The 26,339-nt window shown below is 38.7% G+C and overlaps 1 long non-coding RNA gene across 1 annotated transcript in view; it reads left to right on the top strand.

The window, feature by feature from the left end:
- LOC124161020 overlaps positions 1-26,339 on the top strand; it is a 570,739-nt gene that overhangs the window by 532,691 nt on the left and 11,709 nt on the right. Inside the window, exon 10 of the long non-coding RNA XR_006865300.1 lies at positions 14,165-14,255. This is a non-coding gene — a long non-coding RNA (uncharacterized LOC124161020). The remainder of the gene's footprint in view (positions 1-14,164; positions 14,256-26,339) is intronic.

The following is a 26,339-nucleotide window of genomic DNA, read 5'->3' as shown; positions in this document are numbered from 1 at the left end:
GCAAATGTTGATAAATTTTTATTTAATGTACTCAAAGAATTCAAGATGATAACGCAATTCTTACATGTGTTACGCGTCTAACATCACAAAAAGATATAGTAAGATCGGTCGACAGGGATTGATAAGTATTTGTTTCAACTATCAGTCTGGAATCGAATGTGCACATAGAATACGAAAAGTATAAGAATCTATTGATTTATTGGAGATGTTCAATCAGATCAGAACTTTGAAGGTGGTAGAAATCAGTGATGGTTGATACATAGGCAACATTTTTACCTACGAAATAGAAGAATGTTTACATATTTTTCTGTTTTTAAATTCTTCACGCATGAGCAACAATCGAAAACCAAAATTATGTATATTTTTTCATAAAGATGAGGAGATGATTATCTCCTTCAGCACTGAATTATTTTTGCTTTTGCGGTGTCCGAGCTCTTTTACAGTTCTGTGCTGATACTAGTAGTGAGATATCGTTTTGGAGCATAACAGCCAACCTTAAAGAGTTACCCCAACTTAATGGCGTAGTCATGAAGAGCTAGATTGAATAATTTTATGACAATAAAAATCTATTAAAACTCTACCCCTATATGTATTGGTACTATACTTCCGTTCATTGCATTCTTTGAGAAGTGGCAAAATCCTGTAACGGGTAAAAATCATCATAGGGTTTGTCATATTAAAAAAAATATTCTACCCAGCCTGTGTATATTGGATGGTCATTACCAATAGAAAGTATCTATTGTCAAACGGTACTGCAGGGTTTCATCTTTTGATAACGACATTCGAATTATCAAGAGCTTTATTTTATTTCTTATATTAAGTATTTGACGTTATTGACCCTCAGGATGGAAAGTCTTCTGGTGGTGGTTGAGGCCGTCAATTTTCCTTGAGAGATCATTTCAATGCGAATATAAATATTACAACAGCGTACAAACAATTTATTTTGCGGAGAAACTTTTATAGGTAATTCTGTAGCTACTTTACTTATTCCATGTCATTTGGGTGTATATTTTATCGAAAATAATTTAATTATTAACTAATTTATATTCTACTCCATAAGAATAAAGGCTGAATTTTCGTTGTAAATTTAGAAAACAAGTCGGTGATGTGTAGCTTTTCGGTTTAATAATGCATAAAAATGTTAGCTAACTAATAACCTTTTTACTCAGCAAAATATTCAGAGGGGAGTTTTGATTTTTTTTTTACTTGAAGTGAGTTTGATTTGAGTTTCCTTTTATTTGAAGTGATAAAGCTCTCTTCATTTTACAAAACTTAAATATCTTCCATAATGGGCAAAAAGGTTGGGAGAGTGTCAGTGGTATAGCCAGGAATTTCGTTCGGGGGAAAACAGGGGGGAAAAAACAGGGCACCAAGTGGAGTGTTTTAAACTAATTTTAACACTTTTCATTATAAAAAAGCTTCCATTTTCAAAGAAATCTTCCGTAAATTCATATTTTTTCAAATATTTTGTTTTCTTTCATGAAGCAAAGTAAATGTCTTTTTATATTGCGGGGAGGGGGGGACCCCATGCACCCTCTCCACTCGCTACGCCACTAGGGGGTTTGTGGGAAGTTAGAAGGATGTCTTTGGGGTGATACACAAAAATTAAACTGAAATCTTAAGTTCAAACTTTACGTTTCCAATCCCTGCCTACCACGTCTATATGGTCTCCTCAAAATACACAAAAAAGATTATCCCATGAGGCCTATTGCATCAGCCATTAACTCTCCCACATATATTCTATCTAAATGTCTTTCTAAAGAGTCTATTTCAATTTAATTGTTGTGTATCACCCCACTGTCATCCTTCTAATTTCCGACCCCCCCCCCCCCCCCCCCAAGTGGTTCTTCATCTGCCATTATCTATCATTCCTCACTTTTCAACAACAACAAGGATCAAATAAGGCCTAAAAGTTGGCTTCCTCAAATTCATTTTCCAATATTTTCCCCTTTTTTCGATGACGTCTATGATTTGATTTTATTTTTGCTTTTGCTAATTAAATTTTGTCAGCCAAGTAATTTATTTCACTGCTTCCTTTAGACGACATTTAACGCACTCCAAATCATCTGCTAATTTTTATTTCCCAGAACCTCTTCCATTTTTTCTTTGCATTGCAAATTTTGATGAGAATCTTTCTATAATTTGATCGGTCGAATCTTCTTCGCTATATTTTTACAGTGCATCAATTAAAAAAAATCATTAAATCATATATTTGTACTAAGTCTCGATATCTGTCTCGGAGTAACATCATACACCTGATTCTAGAAAAACTTCATCTATATAGTGCACTAGTAATCTTTTTTCCACTGTCAGCTTTTCTAATAAATATGTTTGGCTTTTCTGCTATATTTAACTTTAATAACAACAGTGTTCTAAAACTCGTAACATACTCAGTGTTCGCGCAATCCGGCCCGAAGGTGGCACAGAAGAAATGCGCGCGGGGACGTGTGCCCCGGGTTATGATGAAATGAAAGGCGAGGACACCTTCAATCGAATTAGGTTTATTCGCGCGCAACTCGCGGGGAAACGCACGCCGAAAACTCCGCGTCCACACGCTCCCGGCTTTGGTGAAACACTGACTAACACCCACGCCGTCGGCGAGGGCATCGATGCTAGGGTAAAAGGGTTACTGACCCTGAGTAACGGCACTCTCTCACTCCACACTCCAAAAGGGTGTGAGTCGAGTCCCCTTGGCGGAGACCAGCGGAGACCAAGAGAAAGGGGGCCGAAAGGGACTTCGCCGGGCCTTGGAAAATCCCGAGTGCGACGACACTCGCCGCAGGGGAGGGGGGGAAATACCCAACATTCCGCCCGCCTTGAAAAGCTGTGATTTTCAATAAAGAGCGTGGAGCGTGTGGGGGAGTGCAAAACAAACAAACACATACATCATATACACATACATGGAAGAAACACATAAATAGATAACTGCCAAACATAGTGAGAGCCTTTTGATATGAAGTCTCTGTGTCCGTGATGAAGGCTCACTTTCATTGCATGTGGCATGTTCCACATAAATACAAGTAATGAAAAAGGAAACTGAAATATCACTCGATATTTACACAAACGACACTTGATGAAATCACTGACACTCTTACTAATAAATTATCACTCACAATAATTCACTAGTATACTTGATAAAAAATGTCACCTCTTTACAATGATAGCTGAAAACAAGTCTATTAAATCATGAAAGTTTATGATTAAACAAGATTCTCTCAGTCTGCAAATAAAACTTATACAAATGGAAATTTTCAAAAATGAAATTCAACGTTCAAATTTTAGCTTTCCTCTTTAGGCAAGCGACAGAGTTTGTTGACCGCCCGCCGTATTAGCCCGGCAGTCGTTCTTACAGTTGCCACTCTCGAAACCCCATCCTCACCGGGGTGGAGCTGCACGATGCGACCGAGGCTCCACCGGAGAGGGGGTAGATTGTCCTCCTTGATAAGGACCAAGTCGCCTTGCTGCATGCTGGGTGCCTCTCTGGTCCACTTGGGTCTAACCTGGAGGCTGGACAGGTACTCCTTGTGCCAACGAGACCAGAAATGCTGTTGCATCCTGGTCACGTGCTGCCATCTGGATAGACGATTGACGGGGATATCAATCATATTTGGGTCAGGGATGGCAGTGAGTGCGTCGCCAATTAAGAAATGGCCAGGAGTCAATGGATTGAGGTCATTAGGATCTGATGACATTTGGGTAATTGGTCGGGAGTTAAGGCACGCCTCTATCATAGTTAAATAAGTGTATGTCTCCTCATACGTGAGGGATGCGTTCCCAACAATTCTCCTGAGATGATATTTGAGTGAACGGACAGCCGCTTCCCAAAGGCCTCCAAAGTGGGGTGAACGAGGAGGAATGAAATGCCAATTGATGCCTTGTGAGGATGAGTAGTGATGAAGTCTTTCCTGGTGTGACTTCGATGAGAATACTTTCTTGAGATCCTTCAATTCCCGATTCGCCCCCACAAAATTTGTGCCATTGTCTGAATAAATGTCGCTGCACTTTCCTCGTCGAGATGTGAAGCGCTTTAAAGCTCCCAAAAATGCTTCTGTCGTCAAATCCCCCACTAATTCAAGATGCACTGCCTTGGTGGAGAAGCAAACAAATACAGATATATAAGCCTTGATTGGCTGAGATCCTCGACGACGGCTAGTTTTGACATAAATGGGGCCGCAATAATCAACCCCGCACCTTAAAAAGGGGCGAGTTGGTTCAAGTCTTTGTCTAGGTAAATTGCCCATTAACTGTAGTACAGCCTTAGGGTTACTGCGAAAGCATCTGGTGCATTGATGTACGATCTGACGGCAGAGATTTCTTCCACTTAAAGGCCAGAAACGTTGCCGTATTGACGAAAGAAGCAGTTGCGGTCCAGCGTGAAGTTGCCTGATGTGTTCTTGCATCACGATCAATTTTGTAAGATGATGTTTCGGGGGCAAGACAATTGGATGCTTCTGACCATAGGAAATGTTAGAGGAACTTATTCTTCCTCCCACCCGGATCACGTTGTTTTCATCTAGAAATGCATGCAGCATTTTCAAGCTTGATTTGCTGCTAACTTGATTTTTCCGTTGAAGGTCATGAAGCTCATTAAAAAACACTTCTCTTTGAGCTGCTTTAATCAGCTGCGTAAGAGCCGCCTCTATTTCTCCAGCCGTGAGCTCTCCCGTTTTCCTCTCAGTGCGTGACTTTGAGGCGTTGTGTCTGAATCGCAGGCAATAAGCCGTTACCCTCTGCAATTTGGATAATGACGAATAGCGCTGGATTAATTGGTTCACCTCCACTGCAATTAAAGCGGTGGCCATTGGTCGTTTCTCGGGGAGCTCTAGCATCTCAATGAATGATTCTGGCGGCCATTCATTTTCATGTCCATTCATCCAAGGCGGTCCTTGCCACCATGATGCCATCTCGTGCAATTGTTGTGGGGGAAGCCCCCTGGAAATGTGATCCGCTGGATTGTCCACTCCTCTGATATGCCTCCATTTGCATTTACTTGTGGGCTCGTGGATCTCGGCAACCCTGTTGGCGACGAAAGTCCTCCAATTGGATGATGGTGCCTTCAGCCATGAGAGGACCACTGTAGAGTCTGACCACAGAGTAGGGCTTCCCGAAAACGAGAGTGATGATGAGACCTTATGAATGAGGTTTGCGAGGAGTACTGCTGCGCAGAGTTCTAGCCTGGGAAGAGTGGTTTTCTTCAGCGGCGCCACTCGCGACTTCGAGCATAGAAGACGCATCATGAATTTTCCATCTGATTTGATGGACCTGACGTATACAAAGGCACCATATGCGGATTCTGAGGCATCACAAAAGCCGTGAATCTCATAAACACTGCAATTCTTCGCAATAACGCGCCGGGGAAGTCGCAAATCATTTAGGCATCTGAATGATTCACGGAAATCAAGCCATTTTGAATGGAGCTCCGCAGGAAGTGATTCATCCCATTCCAATCTGAGTTCCCACAGTCGCTGAAGGAATATTTTTGCCTTTAGAATGATTGGTCCTATAAGGCCCAGAGGATCAAATATCCTCGCAAGATCGGAAAGAACTGATCGTTTAGTTACTCGGGCTTTACAATCGAAGTTCTTCGTGTCGAAATGGAAGGCATCCGCGTTTGGATTCCAAAGAATTCCCAGGCTCCTGATGGTGTTGTCACCTTCCGGACGAATCTGATAAGATGCCTCCCTGTGGTTCAATGGAATTTTCTTCAGAAATGCGGAATGATTAGAGCACCATTTTTGAAGCCTAACACCTCCTCTTTCTAGCAATGTGATAATTCCTTCTTGAACTTTCTCAGCCTCCTCGATCGAGCTGCTGCCTGTGAGGAGATCATCAACGTAGAAATCTTTCATCGCCACTGATGTAGCGCGAGGATCACGATGCGATTCTTTCCTTGGTGGATGGTCCTCTTCCTCTACGACTAACTCCATGTGCCCAAGATCTCGATATTCCTTCATGAATGAAGAATATGCTAATTTCCTCTCCTCATCCCTTTGAAGTCGCTTCTCAATCATCATAAATCTGCGATTGGCGATTTGCTCAGAATCTCTAAGGTGACTGATGTCTCCTTTGATGGGTAGTCTAACGATGAAGCGCCCATCTGCCGCTCTTGTGGTGTTTTTCTTGAAATGTTCTTCACATTTCACCTCTTCTGCTGAGAATTTTGAAGCAGGTTTGCACTCCTCCAATTTCCAGAAGTTTTTTACCTGATCTTCCAAGTTTGTTTCCACGCTAAAATGGCATGATGATGACGATGACGCTGTTGACACCTCCACCTGGCATGGAAGACTTGCTGTAGTGGACTGTATTTGTGTCGAAGATGGAATGAATGGTGTTGAATTTGCTGATAGATTTATTTGCGGAAGCTTCACGGGAGCAACATCGTGGCCCTTTTCTTTTGATTTTATTGTGGTGGGTGATTGTATTATTTGTTCGGCCTTTGAGACGGCATCAAAATACGCGTCTTCGAATTCCTCCCACTCTCCGTCGCCTCCCGCATTCAATAATTCGATCACAGATTGCACATCTTCGAATTTCTGCCAAATATCCTTAAATTTCTCCAGGCGGAGACGCAATTGATGGATCCCATCAGGAATCTCAACTCTTTCCACAAAATTCTTAAATCTAGTGACTCTAGCCTTGATATGCCCGCGTTTTATAATTAATTCTTTAATTTTCTCTGCCATCGCTGAGAAACGTGCCTTAATGGGTCAATTAGCAGTGGGGAAATGACAGGAAAGGGTATGAACTCACTGCCTACCTTGTGCTGCGATGGCTGCGTAGTGATGCTGCGCTGCTGGTGCGCCGATGCCACTGCGGTGACTGCTGTGTCCTCCGCTGGTTGGATAGCACATCTCTGGAGATGCTGATTGATGAGTAGTGCTGATGGTCCTCTGCTCTGAAGACCCCGATTTGAGTGTTTGCCGGGAGATGCCTCGCGATGAAATAATCTTGCGCCGATGCACAAAGATTCCAATTATGATTGCCGATCACTGGTGTGATCCGGCCCGAAGGACCAAAAATGTTCGCGCAATCCGGCCCGAAGGTGGCACAGAAGAAATGCGCGCGGGGACGTGTGCCCCGGGTTATGATGAAATGAAAGGCGAGGACACCTTCAATCGAATTAGGTTTATTCGCGCGCAACTCGCGGGGAAACGCACGCCGAAAACTCCGCGTCCACACGCTCCCGGCTTTGGTGAAACACTGACTAACACCCACGCCGTCGGCGAGGGCATCGATGCTAGGGTAAAAGGGTTACTGACCCTGAGTAACGGCACTCTCTCACTCCACACTCCAAAAGGGTGTGAGTCGAGTCCCCTTGGCGGAGACCAGCGGAGACCAAGAGAAAGGGGGCCGAAAGGGACTTCGCCGGGCCTTGGAAAATCCCGAGTGCGACGACACTCGCCGCAGGGGAGGGGGGGAAATACCCAACACTCAGGTTATCCCCACCTTACATTAGCCTAATTTCCGAAACGATGTCTTCGCATATTATGGTTTCCGATATTTTATCAAATTCATCCAACGTAGATGCAATTTTTACAATCGTGTATATTCCTTGGCTCCCAATACACTTCATCTCTGGGAGCCAATTATTATCTGATGTCTATTAAATGGATACTGATTCATCGTATTTCCACCAATATCTTCTCTAGCCACCTGTAAACCCCAATCGATCTCACTTTCCTTTTTAAAGATTTTTTATTAACTTTTCCTTTTGTTTGTTAATTGATTTTCAACCTGCTACTCATTGTCGGATTAGCTTGAAATTTTTCACACTTTCTTTTTCAAATTTTGAAACTTTGCTCTATTGTGCTCGACTTAATTAACTAAATTTCCATATGGAAAAATTATTTAAAATTTTCTTAATAGAAGGCGTAAGTTTATTCTAGACTTTTGACAATGAAAGTTGTCGAAGAAAACGATTTCAAGTCCGAATTTTTTTTTTTTTTGCATTCACAATTAGTTAAAATTCGTAAAAAATAATTAAGTTTTGATAAAAATACGCTTTTCCAAAAACAGTAAATAAACTCAAAGGACTTTAAAGTAGAAAACAAGCTTTTCATCAACCAGAGAAGCGTGGGCGCTGATTAGGTTCAAATATTAATAATCCTTACCTATCTGGCGTTTCGACACTAATTTCTAGTATACCTAATCAGTACTACCCTTTATTCTCCATGTGATGAAAAGCTTAACTTATACATATTTCATACTGTTTTTGGAAAAAGCGTGTATTTTTTAAATATGTTTTATTTCAGTTTTGTTTCTTTTGTTAAAAGTTCATCACACTCGACCGACGCACTCCCTTGTGTATTCTCCGCCCAGTATACTCCCGCTTTATGACTATCATTAGCTTTGGATGACTCCTGATATCCTTATTGATGATGAGAACACACTGCTGATTTTTAAAAATGATTTCATATCTTACTTAATTAAATTATTATTGTATATACGGCTGAAGAATCAAATGCTATCACAGAGCTACCTAGGGCATTTCTAGACATCCTTCCATTTACGCCATGAGCGTGAGATAAAAATTAAATAAGTCTCCTTACCTATACCGAAGGAAGAAAAAAGATGCTTGGACAGTACGTAAAATAATCCTTGTAAACCTACCATACCTTAGAGGTATCTCGACGCAGTTTATTTATTTTTTAGATTTAAGTGCATAACCATATTTTATACATCGAAAGAAGAAAAAATTTTATCAAAATAAATTACCACCATTCATTCGTAGCACTCCTCTAGAGCAGGCAAAGGGTCTCGATTGATCGAGTAATTAACGCGAAGGATATTCTTTGAGGGTATATTGATATATGATCGGTAATCAAGGGATGAGGTGGAAGAGAGTAGAATTTTCAAATAGAATCAAAGGAAGTTCAAGTATTAAGGTATTGAAATGGTCCAATATTGGAGGGGAAAGATGCTTGGACAGTACGTAAAATAATCCTTGTAAACCTACCATACCTTAGCCTCTTCCACTTCAATTTATTTTCTGAATATCGCGCTCCTATCCTCTATTATTTTGCGTGGTTCTTTTGAAGTGGAATAGTAGGCAACAAAATATGGTATTTTGTAGTTAATCAACGTAGAACAGTGAAATAAAAATTGATTTTTATTTCTTATTGTACAGTATATAGTAAAATACATCGAGAACACAGCTACCGCTAATGTTCGTGGTGGCTTTCGGGAAATACTGTATAGGTAACAATTATCTGCTCGACGTTTCACTCCTCCTACTGGGAGCGTTTTCAAGAGAATGGGAGGGAAACCGTTCTCGTCCCGAGCTTATATAGGTTTCGTTAACCCATTGTTGACCCGATTTGAAATTTCAAGGAAGGCGATAGCCGTTGGTCATTAGATTGGGCCAGGAACCATCTCCGCTGCGGCTGACGTTATATCCATCTTCCCTATTGAAGTTATTTGGCCTTTCCGCTTTCTTGACGGATTCACATATAAGACGCGGATGATATTCTTCCGTCTTCGCCAATACCCGTGTAGCGTTAAACGCATTTTCCCTCCCATTCTCTTGAAAACGCTCCCAGTAGGAGGAGTGAATCGCCGAGCAGATAATGTTACCTACGCAGCATTTCCCGAAAGCCGCCACCAACATTGATAAAAGAAGGTGTGGAAATCTTCATACGAAACCAGCTACCGCTACTCGTATAAAATCATTTTATTCCTTCCAATACATCCTACTTCGTAAAATGAGTTCTTTATGTAGATTATGATTGTTTTAACACTGTTCAACTTTCAAAAAATGTATATCGTTCTCCAAAATAGAGCAAAAATTATGAAAATCTAATGACGAGCTGCATAAGTCATTGCGCGATTAGCCATCGGATTTTCATGACTCGTCATAGACCCGTCATTTCATCGCAAGGGGTTAAGTGACAGAATGTACAAGTAAATTGAATTCATTGCGCCAAAGGATTTAGCGAATAATAGTAGCTGACGCACAGAGCCATGTACGCGTCATTTCTCTAAACTTCGTAAAGAACCATATGAACTACATTTCTCTAATCTTCTTCATGCTGGTTATATAAGCTTCGTGGAGATCTCCCATTCATTCATGGTTGCCTTCCCTTCTTCCCTCCCATCTCTTCCCTGCTATCATTCTTAACATTCCCTTCCCTCCCCACCAATCCGCTCCTCCTCGCCATCTGAATTGCAAGAATGTGACCCATTCATTGACGTCCAGAGGTCCAGTAGCCCCTCTATCTCCACAAGCCTCCCCTCTCCCACTCTACCTCACTCGACTCACCTACCCCTCCTCCTCTCCAAACGCATGTCCACGCAAGTTATTCCATTTAAGGCGAGCCCTCGCGTGGCCAGGTAGGGAACTAACGGGCCAAGGAAAGGACCCCGCCGGGTGGACTGGGTGGTGGTGGGTGGAGGAGGGGATAGTTTTGGCCACTCTTAGACTACGGGCCTGGGCACCTGAGCTCAGGTGTGCCCATATGGTATAGTTTAATTTGGACGATTACGAACGAAGGTGAATTTGACGACAAATAACGAGGAAAATCCTTCATGCATTATTTTTGGAAATTATTCATATCAAATTAAATCACACTTAATAGTTTCCTCAGATATTTTATTCAAACGCCTATTGTGATTTCGTTTGAGGATCAAATTTACGATCGTTAATTATAATAATCACTTAATGTATACTTACAAATATCACCAATTACAAGGTTTATAATAATGTCAAGTACGGAGTACATAGATGAGGTATTATGAAATAAATAATATGACTAAACAAAGAAACTATAGATACGGATTCAGGTTAAGTGAGTAATCTACTCTTTAGGCTTCTCTACGAATCACATAAGATATCGCTACCTGAATCATTCTCTAAGAAGACATTAGCCGCGCATATCATCCAGGTAAGTAGCTTGAACCGCGTGACGTCCACCCTGCCGTACTTACATCGAAAAAGTGGAGCGTGTCTTGTTCTTCGGGTAGGAACATAAATGTTGATTAAGCTAGAAGATAGCTATTGCCAACTGCCCCAGTTAACTTCAGTCATCTGTCAAAATAGTTCTAAGAACGATAACGTTAGCCTTATTTCTCTTTGCATAAACAGGAGAAATTCTGAAGTACCTGCATAAGTTGTGGTGGTCCCTTTCGGTGAAAAATGGTGCATGACTTAAACCATTTAACAAATCTCACTTGCATATGTTGAATCCTAGCTGAGTGAGTCGCATAATGAGAGTTCCAGAACTCGAGAAGTCAATAGGCTTTGGAACAAAATGCTCGGCCTATATTTCTAAACATGATTACGGCGCTCAGAAGTTAAAACCGCGCTAACAGATTTAATAAAAATCTGACGAAAGTATAAGTGTTTTCCTATCCAAGATTGAAAACGTATTAAGGGGGTAAAATTTTTTTATAGGATTGAATTATAGTTTATTTTCATGCATGAGTATATTATTGATTGCGGTAGGTGCTTTTTTTTAATTTTCGTGGTTGACTATGCATCTTTTTTTTCTCATACCACCTGGAAAATCGGTCAATAGCAAAAAAAAATCTTGATCTAATGAATTCTCCCCCACTCGGCAATTACATCTAGACATTCTGTATAATGATTTTCATATCAGTAAGCATTTTTTGTACATAGTAGCAGTTTCCTTAATTAATGAACTTTTTATGCCAAATAACATATTCCTTCTTGCACATCCACAATGTTGCATTTAAACAGTGAGACAGTTTTTCATAAGAAAACTATCTCTCTCTGTGGGGATTTATTTCTGGTGCTAATGCCGATATAGAAAAGCGAATGAAAAGCTTACTTCGAGAGCTGCTTTTCATAATATATTTAATTTTTTTCTTAATACTATCTCATAAAGGTGCTACTTCTAGATTAATCACTGTTAAGCACTGCAAACGAAAACTCTTTTTCAGAAATGAAGTCAAAACTGCTCGTAGTTACAGAAAAAAAATCCTCTTTCCTTTCATTTTTCAAAATATCGCTCCCACTACATCGGTCGTATTTTTTCCCTTTTCCTGACGGATCATTTGTCAACTCTTACTTTGCACCTTTCGATTTCAAGGGTACATAAAGTAGGCCACCTTTGTATTGTATCTATGGATCAGTCCACCTCAGTTTAGGATGCTATGAACCCTTACAGTGATATACTATAATGAAATTTCTGGGTGAAGATGAACAACAATCCATACAAAAATCCATAAAACATCCATAATCCATTAAAACAAAAATCCATAAAATTTAATATACTAATATTCAAACCATTAAAATATTTTTCAACGATATTAAGGGACTGGGCAAAAATCGCGGATCATCACTATTTGAAAACCATCAGTTTTTGTTGTTATTTCTAATTTTCAGATGTTCGTTGGTTGGTGACCAAATATTTTTATTTTTGTTTACCCTGTGAAACAATACTCTTCTGATCTGATGTTAATTAAATAGTGTGTCTTGAGCTGAAGTCATATTTTTCACTTACACCAAATCAGTGTCTTCTATGACTTCGCGTTAAGATGCAAACAGTTTTTGGTAATAGCCTAAGGCAGATAAAATTGAATGAAGTTTTGATCATACTAGCTTTGACTTTATTGATATTAAATGTCTTAAGCCAAGTCTTATCCATGAAATAAATCCAAATTATTTTTATAAAATAACTAGATGGAGAAATGTAAGAATTACATGATTGCTTTTGTCAAAACAAGAGTACCGTAATGTCGGAAAGGAGAAGCACCAATGTTTATTTCAAAAACAAACTATAATAATCATTACGCTGTACAAATTATAAGTTTTGAGGAGAACCTTCTCCCTTCGGGTGTCGATACTTTTCTATGAGTCTGCCGCTCCTGCTGCTATGAGTCTGCAACCATGTTCCAAGGGGAATCGCCTCCTCCAGTTAAACCAGCACATCGTTAAAAGGTGCTGAATCGGCCATTCGGCTTATAAGATAAAATAAAAGCTGAAAATTTTAGCTCTCAGAAAATACTACTTTAATGTTTTTCTTTATTTTAGATTCAATTAATGTAAATTAAATTTAATTTATGTGTATAAGCGTAAGTTTTTAAAAAGTAATAACTTCAGGAAAGTACACTTCTCAGAAGGGAGTCACACGTCTCTTTATTATGTCCATTGATATAATTCTTGACGAATTTGCTTTAAAAATAACATGCATTTACGCCTTAGTGCCAAGAATTAAAAATTTTACGTTTTTAATTTTTTTAAACTGTAATTCCTTGCTTTCTAGTAGAGACATTATCCCAAAGTTAGACATCAAGTGATATCAGAGTTATAAATATCGCATAAATCACATTTTCTATAACGGTTATGACGAAGTAGATGTTCTGGATATTAATTAGTGATACTAATACTTGTGCATTATCTCCTTCGGAAGATAACCTTTTCGCTTTATGGTGTTTGTAAAAAGGTGCCGACTCGAAATAAAAATCCTGCCTTCACATTAGTCGATTAGTGTTATTCATAGCAATTTTTCACGTCGACGCAATATAAAACTTCTTATCTCTTGCCTCATGATGGAAACTAATCGTCATAACCGCTGCACATTAGTAGTAAATCCATATTTCTTATAATAATTGTAGAAGTTAATTAATTCATTGTTAATCAATAGAAACATATTCAGTGTTATCATGCATCTAGTCTTTATTCCACAGATTTACTTACTGAGCAACGGTTAGTGGTGTGATGATATGAGCATTAGTAAATTATCAAATTTCTATTGTGTATGTGTGCCAATTCACCAAATTTTATAGAATTATATGTGACGAATAATCAAATGGTTGATGGTTTGATTCCAGCTGTGGCCCTTCTATTCTGTATAAAATTTAATTTCCGATCTTTGAATGGAATTTCAAAATAATTACTATAATAAATTGAAATGATATTGAATTGGTAAAGTACGGATTATTGCACGATACTGCAAGATTAAAACAGTTTATTAAAGAGTGGGCGACGAGCTGTACTGAGGAATCGATCTATCGACCTTTACCATAATAGCTTGACACTATACACTTAATTACAGGCTAATTGAGATTGTATATCATCGAGAAATAATATGTTGTATTTAAAGTTCCTAAATATATTTGGAGATAGGTTACGCGACACGTTCCCTATTTTTCCAGAACATTTGAATGCCCTCCCTCCTTACACTTTTCATTGACTTTATTGCAGGTAGTCATCTCCTGATACCCAGTTAACCAAGACACTTTTTTCTGCTACCTGGACTGGAGCTGTATTCCTGGAACGAGAAGAATGAAGCTCAGTAAGTAACTTGGAATGATTATTGCATAATCATTGCTTGATGCATTACTTCTCTCTGATGGATAGTTTTGGAAACATTTACATTTTTAAATGGAAATTACCCTTAAAATATCTCCTTTTGTATCCCAACACCTTCAAATCATTCATACATCTGGGTATAATGACTGATACGATAGGAGTCCGTGTCAACTGCAGATAAAAACATATCGTGACCCAAAGAAAGATGTAATCTAGAGTATTTCTCTTGTGCTCACAGTTCATATTCATGGTACGTAAAATAAATATGAAAGGTAACATAAAGACATAAAATGTACTTCAAGGTTAATTGAATCCTAGGAGATTTCGAACTCCATACTCAACTACGGTGAAAGTCATTCGTAACTGTGAAAATTTACCTTGTGCCATTGAGAGATTCTAATAGAAGCAGAATTAAAGCAAATGACGAATAATAGTGGAATTACTAAGTACTTAACTGGTAGTAATAGTATTTTTCGAAGCATATTTGAGCAGGCTAAACATAAAGTTCTGCTGTGCTTAAGTCAATATACGTACATTCTCACCAATATTTCAAATTTCAAAGAGCTTTAAAGAGCAGAGAAAACATCTTAGTTACGGAACTCAAAGTATGTAATATTTCGTATTTTTGCTCTCGTCTTCACTCCTATCAATCATCTCTCATTTTTCAAATATTAAGTATTTGCAAATGGCCTAAATTGCGAATCTATTTCAATTTAGTAGTCGGTAATGCGTGTCGAAAAGATTTTCGGTGTGAAAATACCGTTCAATTAACATTAGTGCTGTTTTGTAGTAATTGAAACGTACAGTTGTCTCTTTCTGATGCAACATCTATGAAACTAAGGACAGAAAATACCTTTTCAATAATAGTAAGTAGAAATCCCATATGAGATTTTGCTCTCATAATTATTTTGCGTATAAACTGTGCAACCAAGTTCATTTCTACGTATCTAACAAAATCACCAGATTTATTAAGAAACAATAAATTACTTTTAACTCCCTGACGTCTGAATATAGACTCTCTATAGGAAATACTTTCTTTTCAGAATATCACATAAAACCACTTAAAGCCAGTTATCTATATTAATTGAAGTAGAATGAGGAAGTGTATAACCTTGGGGCCAATCGCCAGTAGTTGTTCTTTTTTTTCAATTTTCAATTGCTGATGAACTTCAAAAATTTATACCATGTTGATTAAAATGCCACGCTCTTCAATTAAAATAACGTTTTTCCCGAAAATCATTAATTCCATTCATCAACGATACTCAATCATCGCCTCGTTAAATTATTCGGCAACTTGCGTAGGAACACAGCGATGATTTAGGGTTAGTAGTCGAGATAATGAAGGAAAATAGGAATGGGATGTAATTCTACATCTACATCTACATTATACCCCACAAGCCGCCTAAAAGGCGTGTGACAGGGGATGTTAGGACACCAGCTGTTCCTTAGCTCTACAAATGAACATTGTTTAAATCCGATGATAGAATTTCATAGTAAGATTGATCAGTAATTCCACGATAGATGACAGCGTCATGACCAAATAAACGTATTTTACAGCTAATTCGGGAGCAGAGGTCATTAATGTATATTATGAACAAAAGGGGGCCGATCACGTAGTAAAATTGGTGCGTTGAGTTCCGCTTGAACCCATATTGATGCATTACGAAAAATATCATTACCACTGGATTGGTACGATAGATGACTTTCATACTAGACTCTAGATGACAGTCAATACTCTTCTTCGAATTCTTTCATGTCGTTCCATGTAATGGATCCAGAGGACTGAATAGAGGCCCAATACCATCCCATGACAGGTTGATTTCTGTTGCCCTTCCGGTCGCATTATAATCGGCTTTCAAAAATGTCCGCAGCGCGGTGATGAGTGCAATGCGATCCACTTTTCTCCTATATTTTACATTATCGTTTTTGCAAATGCGAGGATTAGCTTTGAATATTTACTTATTTGAAAAATAGCATTATCATAAATGTAAGTTTCGGTTAATACCCCTAATTATAACTTATTTCCCCGTGAAACTGGGATTAATTTGGCCGTCATCGACGCGAGTAACGACTTCTGTAAACCCATTCAAATGGGCGGTGGTCGACAACACAATAAGGCCGACTTGAGGATCCTCTATTATAATATTCCTCACCACTGGATTGGTTCAATAGAAGACTGTCGAACTAGAATCTAGATGGCAGTCAATACTCTTCTTCGAATTATGTCATGCCGTTCCATGTCATGGGCAATGGTTTTTGCTTTTGTTTCACGAAGTTTTGGCTCAACTTGAACCCAAATAAACCCGCATTAGTGCCAGAAAAATATTTTTCATGGCTTTATAACTATGCGGCCAAATTTCCTGAAACAATGATACACATCCACATTGGCACATATCTGTGATTAACATTCCGCAAGCCAAATTTTCAGTCTATTTTCACCGGCTGGATAGCAAGTATATATATGGTAATTATTTCTCTCGATAAGAAAACTACTGTAATCTTGAATACAATTTTTTTCCTATTCGGAGTTAGTAGTCGTTAATAATATAAAAAAATTCAGCAATTAATAATGTCACAATTATATGGATAATGCAAATTAATTTCATGCTTGATCTAATATAATTCAAGCTCTGATTTCATGGATAGATAATTAATAATAAAATCGTAATACTAATAAGAATTATAATAATTTTTTAAAAATGTAAACTGAAGTCCACAGTGATCAATTAAATTAAGTGTTATGATAATTTAGAATACGTTATAAGTCAAGAGTTGGGTCAAGATTGGGATTTATGAAGATGAAAAAATTGGTATGCGTTTTGCAAAATAGAGTCCAATCGCATGCACAATTAAAAAATTAAACATCAAAATAAAATTATAAAGCAACTACCATTAATGGAGAGTTTAACAGGCATCTGAATGTTATAGCTTCAATAATGAATCCAATTCCATCTGGTTCAAATGGCTAGAGTACAAATACCGCTCCAGTCAACTGTAACTGTATTTAATAAATTATTTTCTCAGACGAACAAGACATAAGCTCGTTTCATTACACAAACGGTATTTACGTAATTTTTACGTCAGGTGCATGCACAATACTTTACATCAGCTTACTAGTCTACGAAAAAGTCTACCAATAGATTCGTTATACGTGGCTAAGTTGGAAAATCCAAAACCACGTGATTTACCCCTACCCTCCACCTTTTGATACTTGACAGTATATACCTACGAATGTCTAATTCAATTCTTTGAAGCAGCGGCGAGTTCATATTGTAAAGAGTAACTGTGAATGTTATTATAGGATTAAATTATGAGTGAAAGAGATTGGATAAGATTGTTTAGGCTTACCCGGAAAATGAGGCTTTACATATCTCACAATATTCAGTTTTCTCAAGGTCTGAGCTTTCACTAAGGCACAACGCGGCCATGTCAACCACCCTGTTCAGAACTAGTAGCATGAAAATTCACAGCAATTGCTAGCATTTTCGTCGCAATGAAATCATAACAGGTCTTGGAAGTATAATTCGCCACTCGAAAGTGAAATTAACGTAAAGTTTGCGGGCTAAATAGAAGTCTGAATTCATAAGTACTTGGATTCATGCCTTCTGAAGCTGTATCAGTAAAATTATGATATTAGGGGACCATTGGCATCACCATCTTCTTTTTCTCGATTTCAAGCATAATATTTACGTCATAGGCGTGCAGGCTGCTTTACGATCCGTTCGCAACTCAAAGAAAAAGAGTACATATTTTCTTGTGAAATTTTGCCTATTTCCTGACCTTATCCTTTTTATCCGAAGAAAAAGTTAGGAATGAGAGACTATTCTTTTGGATACTACGATTTAGGAGGGACCGGCAATAATATGATAGTTACTAGTATACGCTTTCTTTATAATTTGTAATCAATAAGAGAGATTTCGGTGGAAGCAGCTGTGGTATATTGTTATTAAAGTATTCTACCGATCAAGGAAGGTCTGATTCTGCCGATTGAGCTCTTACGAAGCATTCTGTCATCCTCTCCTCCCTTCATGTATTTCACCCCTCAATTAACAATAGAACCTAGATACTCTCTTGCATTCTATCCAAAAATCCAATTCTCTCCCTCGTTTACCTAACATTCCACCCTCTAACACTGTTTTCAACATCCCCTCTCCGCTAAGTATTCACACTATCCACACCTGTCTCATCCGTGCCTATCCTCACCCACAATAAAACGACATGTCAAAAAGAAACTCCAAAAATCTATCCACCTAGGATCTACTTAACGGTTTAACTCCAGTACTCATACGACAAAGACTGACGCAATGGTGAGACAAAAGACGAGAGGAAAGAGACGCCCAAGAAACAAAAGAGTTGAGTTTGTTCTCCCACCGCCACCCAGCGACAATCACCACATTATCATGGGTGCCGACGGCGAAGCAGGGCGGGAGACCCCATCGACCCTTCAGCCATCTCAAAGCTTTTCGCTCTAATTGGAAGGCACGCATTTGTCGAGTGATGAAGGGAGGAGGGAATGGCAGGGGCGGGGTATGGAATCGGAGCCAGAGGTAGTGACAGGGAGGGAGACAGCACATGGCCCCATTAGATGAAACTTCGGTAATACGATCCTTGAGGGTCCAACAATGACAGTGTTTTGTTTTGAATGAATACTATAAGGAAATGGCGCATGAGAAGCTTGCATACCAATGCGGATGTTGAGATGTAATCACTACAAATTACAGCATGGAGCTGTATTGATAGGTAAATGCAATTTAGATGATGGGACTAAATATTAAGTACCTAAAGTACAGTTAGAAGATAGCATATTCAAATTTTCACGTCAATTAGCAATTTACGTCAACTAAATATTAGTCGACGAAACGCTAAATATTCTATTGCGCTATGAAGTATTATATCATGTCCTTTGGCGCAAACGATTTTTAAATTCCCTGGTCTTACCGAATGCAATACTGTTGCAATTAAGTTATGGATACATGCAATAGTCACAGTAATTAATAAGTAACTAATATTTTTTATTAAATACGCAACCTCATTGCTTGGGATAGTCCTGATTTTTCTTCCTTTTGCTATATTTTGTTTTTCTTACTTATGTTGTTCCTTAAAATACAGCGCAATAGAAGATTTTGTGTTATCATCGGTATAATCAGTGTGAAAAGGTCCTACAAAAATTAATTTATTTATAATATAAAAATAATAAGGAGCTCTAGGTAGCTTATGTGGTTAAAACCATTGTGGAAGATACCATCCTCAAATTTAAATGCAATGCTAGTCACAAAATATTATTAATTCTTTTATACAAATATCCCATTAAATGTCACACGTGACAAAAACATAGCGTGTGAAGAAAATTTATGTACAATTGGTGAGATATAGAGCCATACAATAAAATGCAAAATTTGTAACTTTTAATACCAGAAATATAACCTTTTACCACAAAATATGTAATTGAAAAATTTACATGTTTACATTAATATTCACACACATACATCAAAAAAGAACATTTATATCATTATGGGATAACAACCAATCTTTAACCTTTCTACAAAAATTATTTCTGCTCTTTTAGTGTTAAATTGGACTAGGTGCCTATGTTATTTTTTTTTAATTAGGCCCTAAATAAAGAAATGATCTTTTAAGTAAAGAAAATTTATTGTCAGGAGGCACCAGATTAAGCCTGAATTCACTCTTTAAACCCAATTCAGGAATTTATCTAGGTTCCATCGGATAAAATCCAGGGAAATAAATTATTTATTTTTTATCTACCGCCAAATTTCATCTCCCGCTATCCCCACCGGTGAGCCCACCTTCACAATTCCTGGAAGTGCCACATGCTGATTGGAGTGGCCACAGACGCAATTCCTTCTAATCCTACGCCCACTCGCAAGAGGCGGAGAAGAAAATACCCCGAACTTCTTGGAGGGGGACAAAGGATTCGGGAGCGGATAATCTTACCGGTCGATGCACACACGTGACGGCCGAAGAGAGCCGGGTCACCACGAAGGTCAAAATGTGGGAAAAGGCTAGCGCGCATGCGCAGAGACGCAACCCTAAAATGACCTCCCACCCCACCCCATGCACTGCACATCTCGAAATGGGAGTGGCGATATACCGCCACGGTGTGGCTAAGAGAAGGGAAAAGAATTAAGATGGTAGGTTCGCGACTGCGTGATACAAAGGAAATACTTTTCGCGTATTTTAAGGAAAATAAATTTTCGGAAACGGTCGACAACCATCGAGGTTAAAAGCCAAAATCAGGGTACCACTAGTATGGATATTCTAACCCTTGAATGTTAAAGACATACTTTTTCAGTTATTTCACCGACCACTGTGCCATTTTCATGTAATTATCTATCGTGCTTTTGCTTGAATTCCAGCATTCATCAGCAAATTACTGAAATACTGATTGAAGAGACTATATGACATTTTAATCACAATTCGCGTGGTGTAGAGAAAACCAAATAAGCGTTTTGTTTAAATTACGCGTATACTCCTGAGCCTCTATAAGTGCCGCAAAAATTCTCTCTATGAAAAGCAATACATTCTGCTTTTCTGTCGGTTAACACCCCCAAGATAGGAATTTTTCTTCTTCAGGAAATTCCGTAATTTGACTATTCATGATTGGTAACCCTGTGCGATTGGAATTATTACTAGCACTCATATTTAAAATTAATAATGTGGATTTTTAATTGTAACTCGGAAAGACTAAATTGTTAGGCGGTCAGTGAATGAATATACAGATAGTAAAATCATGACAGTTACACGAGAATAGCAAATCTCGGGCCAGTCCCCTCAAGCTTCGACTGAAGAGGACGAATTTGCACGACCAGAACTTTTTGCCATATTTGCGATTCAGTATATACTTGTTCAAAACTTCAAAACGCTGTCGACATGAAATTTTCATAGTGCATAGAAAAAGCCCATTTTAAGGTTTACTTTTATTTCAAATACAAAAACTATAGCTTACAAGAGAATGCTGACTAAAAGTTTTACAATTGATGTACAAGCAAGCTCTGACAAAGATCATATGTGCATAAAAAAATATAAGTTGTAACATAATATAAAAATGAGCGTTACAGTGGGAAAGGTGCGTCCACTTTATGCGGCAAAGTGTGAAGCCTGCTTCACTACGTCTTGATGTTAATTGGCTTCACTTAGGAGATGAGAAATAGAGCAAAAAGTGGCTCCTATGAAGTTAAAGAGGTGTAAAGTAAGTTGAGTGTATCTCAATCTCCCATAAGCTACGCATATTAGGGGCCAAAATTTAGCGAACTGTAAACATGAGGGCATTACCCAGCAAGAGTCGCAAAAACTGACGCAAAACCTTTGAAAATCGAGTCCATGATCGATTAGAGGAACAGATAAAGGAGGAAAATTTGATTGTTTCGACTGGATTATGGTAACCCAAGTTACGAAGGGTTCAGATAATGTTAATCGGGCTTAAGTGGAATTTAATTCCAACGAACTATCACAAAACGTAAACTATACCAAAAACAATACTCTATACAAAAACTTTTTATTTTTTCAGGTTTAAGAATATAAATATTATCTCAGTAAAAATTACTTGCATTGATTTTACTTTTGCTGATTTCATTAATTACCAGAAACTTAACTTGGTAAGAGTTTACTGATACACAAAAGGCAATACAAATTGAAATATAGCAGCCGATTTCTTGACAACGATCATGGCATTAATGCATAGCAGTGCAAGGGCGTACCCAGGATCAAAACTAGGGGGGTGGAAGCCATAGTTGTTCAAGTTGTAGGTAAGATTTAAGTATGGAAAAGGTGAATGAAATCAGCATTTTAAGGGAACGGTAACAGGTCTTTATTAGTTTTTAAATTATTTGCTTGAAAAAATACTATTTTCCTTGAAGACATTTGCAATGTTTGCTTCTATGGGGGGCAGCTGCCCCCTACTGCCCCTTGCTGGGTACGCCTATGTAGCAGTGTTAATGAAAACAGGAAGGCACGGAAATAATTTCCGCTAGAGATCACCCTGCGACCAGAAAAACAAAGAACATTATTTCAGTAGTAACTAGGGATAGCTAAAATACCATAAAAATAATCAAGATAACCTCCTACTTTCAAATTTTATTCAGTGATGAATTTTTGTGACATATTTTCCTCGTAGCGTAGATCAAGGAATTCTGCTTTTTTTGGTTGGATAGGTTTGCTAAAAATTACATCTTCGAACCTCGTAGTGTAATCACATGATATCTCCTTGCGTTACTGGGTTATAATGAGCCAAATTACGAAGAGTTAAAGTGATGTCAACTAGTTGCATGAGGAATATCATTCTAATGAACTAACACAACATCAATTCTAACGATTATTTTTTTTATTTTTCCAAACCAGGTTTATGAGCATAAATATTACCCCTACGAAAGTTTTAAACCGCATACTGTAATCAAAAGATATCTCTTTACGCTGCTATGATCGAGGTCTCTCTATCATTTCAAGACGCTGAAGAGAGCCCTCTGCTCCCACTATTTTCCTGAATCCCCACTTGAATCCCGGATTGGGTTATAGCATAGAGTAAGTATTTACTTACTCTATGGTTTTAGTGGGCCAAGTTACGAAGGGTTTAGATTTATTTTGCCAAACCAGGTTTCAGTACGTAAATATTACCCCAACAAAAATTACGTCTTTGAACCTCATACTGTAATCACATGAGATTTCCTTACGTTGCTGTAAACGAGACCCCTCACTATCACATCCAGACGTTTACTTCCCCCACTCTTTTCTTCCCCACTTGAATCCCAACGTAGAAACCGGTCCCTGCCATTGGTCCGCTCGAGTCCGCCCTCTCCCTCCCCCCCTCCCGCCTCCTCAAACACGCGAGCCCTCCCACAAAGACGCCGACGAGACGAGGGAAGAGTGTGAGGCTCTGTGCGGGAGCGCCGCGAAGATGGGCCGGGCCTGAGGAAGGCTGCCGAGAGGGGAGAGAAAATCCTCCCTCCGCGAAAGATGCCGCTCGAGACGTTCCTCAGGCCGCCAGCATCCGTTCCCGCCCACCGCCAGGCTGAAGATGATAAGAGGACCCGCCCACCGAAGGAGCCCGCCTCCCTCCGTCCTGCAACGCTCCACCCCCACTCGAGCAACCCCCACCGCCCCCGCGCCATCCCCGGGCCTCTATACCCCCCTCCTCCTCCGCTCTTTCCGCGGCCCAGCACTTGCGTGCAAGACTTGGGAAGGAATTTCTTCGGCGATAAAGAGGAAGCCTTGCTAGAACTCCCTAGCCCAACGGAGCAGCGATCCTTTGTGCAGGATTGGGGAAACGGGTCGAATATATATTTTTTCTCTCCTTTGAGAGAAGTGTGGTGGAAAAAGGTCAAGGGGTTGTATGATGGAGTGTAGATCCAAGGGTACTTTTTGCCTCGCACAGAGGGAAGCTACGGAGTGCAAATAGTCCCAGTGGGCACTCATCCGCAGCCTGACCGAGTCCTATTCCTTCATTTTTCACCTCTCGGACCTGCACGCAACCTACATTTTTGTCTAGATCTTTCTCCCAAGGAGCGAACTTGAATTATGAACGAATACACAATTAGGATGAAGAGCAAAGATATATATTTTTCTGACTGAGGTGGGCTGTGAGGTAATTTTAAAATAAGAGACAGAAGCGTACATTATGCGCGGCCAGCAAAACAATTTTTCTTAAGCAAGAGTGGCCTGTATGTTAACACTAAGCTTAAAAAAAGTTTTGTTGTCATCATGATAACTAGGGACATTGTGGAAATGGCCAGAAAGAACAAATATCATTATGAATAATTACAAAATCACAGTCTCAGATAAGATTTTAAAAATTCCGGGCGAAGCGCAAAATTATGCATTTACTTTAGGAAAAAATTATTGTCATCTTGTCAATATTGATACTACCATACTTGGTATGAAAAAGCTTAAATGAAATAATTTTGGAACTTTTTCCTAGTTTCATTAAGTTGCATGAAATTCACAGATTTAAAATATTAGAAATCAGCATATACTTATGCTTGAAATATGTGTAAATGTTATTGCTAAGATGTGTTAGAATTTTGAGGAGAAGGACCTTAGACACGCGTCAATGTAGCCGGAGGTGAGAACCTTTTTGAAACAAAATAGTGGTCCACGAAAAACCAAAACAGACGAAAGCACAAATATTTAACAAAAATTTTGTTCGGTGCTTCAATTATTTACAGTTATCCAAATAACCCCTTACTTAATTAGTATCCAATTTTTTATATTTTTAAACTTCATTTGCCATTTAGGTAAAATGCCGGAAAAAAGAGATTCACTATCGCTTCCGGTAAACCTCGGCATTACAACTCTGGTTCATTCGTCGCTAAGGATTAGAACTAACTCTAACACTGGCAAGCAATATTATATTAATACACAACAATCGCACTGGGTGGTAAAATAGTCATTAATTTGAAATGGCGACCGCTTATGGCAATCAGAATACGGTATGTAATTATACCTGTCATCAGTGAAGATGCACAGCACTCTATGGTGGTTGAATATCCCGTCACTTGAGTGTATTTAATAAAGACATAAGATGGGGTACCTTAAGCGGGTGTCGAGAATTACATCAATCAGCATAAGAAAGTGGAGCCGATTTAAGTCCAGGTCTGGATAATACTGTCCCAATGAGGATTGCAAGCCAAGTAAGACGCCAAGTTCCGACGAGTAGGGAAAAGACCCGCAGCTGGTTTGAATAACCCAATTAGGCAGTGGCTTCGGTCAAAGAAGGGGAAATTGCGGAGCGTTAATTTCATTGACAGCAAATAATTTATGGCTCAGCAAAAAACACTGAGAAGCACAAGTCAAAGCTCAGATGACTCGGTTCGATGGTCAAGAATATGATTACCTATGTGTAATCAACCCTTTAGTAGTCAATACACGAACATACTTGAAAATGAGCCGTAAATCCGAGTATAAGGCTTCAATGGAAGGCTAATTCTAATAACTACACTACTTAATGGAGAGATATTGCATCTCAGAAGGCATTTTCCTTTCAAAGAACATTTCCTTGAAGTGCTCATCAGCACACCTTACCATTTTCCGGAGTGGAATATCATAGAAATTATAAAATGGTACTGCGAAGAGCTTCAAAAACATTAACATTAATACTGTGACGTATTACCAAACGAATGAGTCAATTCCTACAACCTCCATCACTGAGTGCGTATAAATAAATTGAAGATTATGGAAACATATTACATATTACAATACATTATTGACGAAGATTACAGTACAAGACCTCAACACAATGGTGGACCACTTTTTCTGAGGTACGATTTCAGGTGACTCACGCCAATTGTCGAAAATAAACTTACGTATGCTAAATGAATACTCAATGTTCAATTTACATGAAAATTAGCATTCAAAATACGAAAAAAAGTAAATGAACCCTATATTTAGCCTTCCATAGTAAGCTGGTAACCAAACTAGCAGAAAAGGTTCATAACTAAAATTAGTAATACCCGCTCGTAATCAATGCTATCTTTGATACTTCCGACCGTTTTATAATAAATTCTGCGAAAGCAAAATATGAGCATTGAAAAAGGCTCATTGTAGTATAATTAATGATATTGCGTGTATGTACCCTTTTACACCAATTGAGTCAGTGCTAATTCAATGCCTATTTGTTGTCCAAAGGGCAACTTCATTTCAAAACCTAGCTACGGAGAATTGGTAAATAATTACGCAAGGTATATTTTAATGAACACACTTTATATCCAATACCAGTGTCGATGTAACAAGACGCCTGTGGTCATTAGGCCAGTAACATTTCAGCATACATGACTTTGGTTTGTCATACTAACAGTAACTTCTATAAAAACGCCTCATTACGAACGAAATGCCGAACAATCTCCCACACCTTTTTTATAAGAGAAAACAGCCACTTGGTATCCAATGCTAGTGTCGCTGAAAAACGAGCTATAAATTACCCTAGCAATGTGTCAACTTTTTCAATGAGCTATGTTTTCGGACATTCTACTGCAATCAACCAAATCAATATTTACCGTTAACCGTGATAAAAAAAAACGGAAACAACTTTAAATTGACGTCAAAATCTTTGATTTATTGA

The sequence above is a fragment of the Ischnura elegans genome, chromosome 6 (assembly GCF_921293095.1).
Source record: "Ischnura elegans chromosome 6, ioIscEleg1.1, whole genome shotgun sequence".
Taxonomy (NCBI): Eukaryota; Metazoa; Arthropoda; class Insecta; order Odonata; family Coenagrionidae; genus Ischnura; species Ischnura elegans.
Note: the sequence above shows the minus strand (reverse complement) of the source record. Positions and strands in the feature narration are given on the sequence as shown.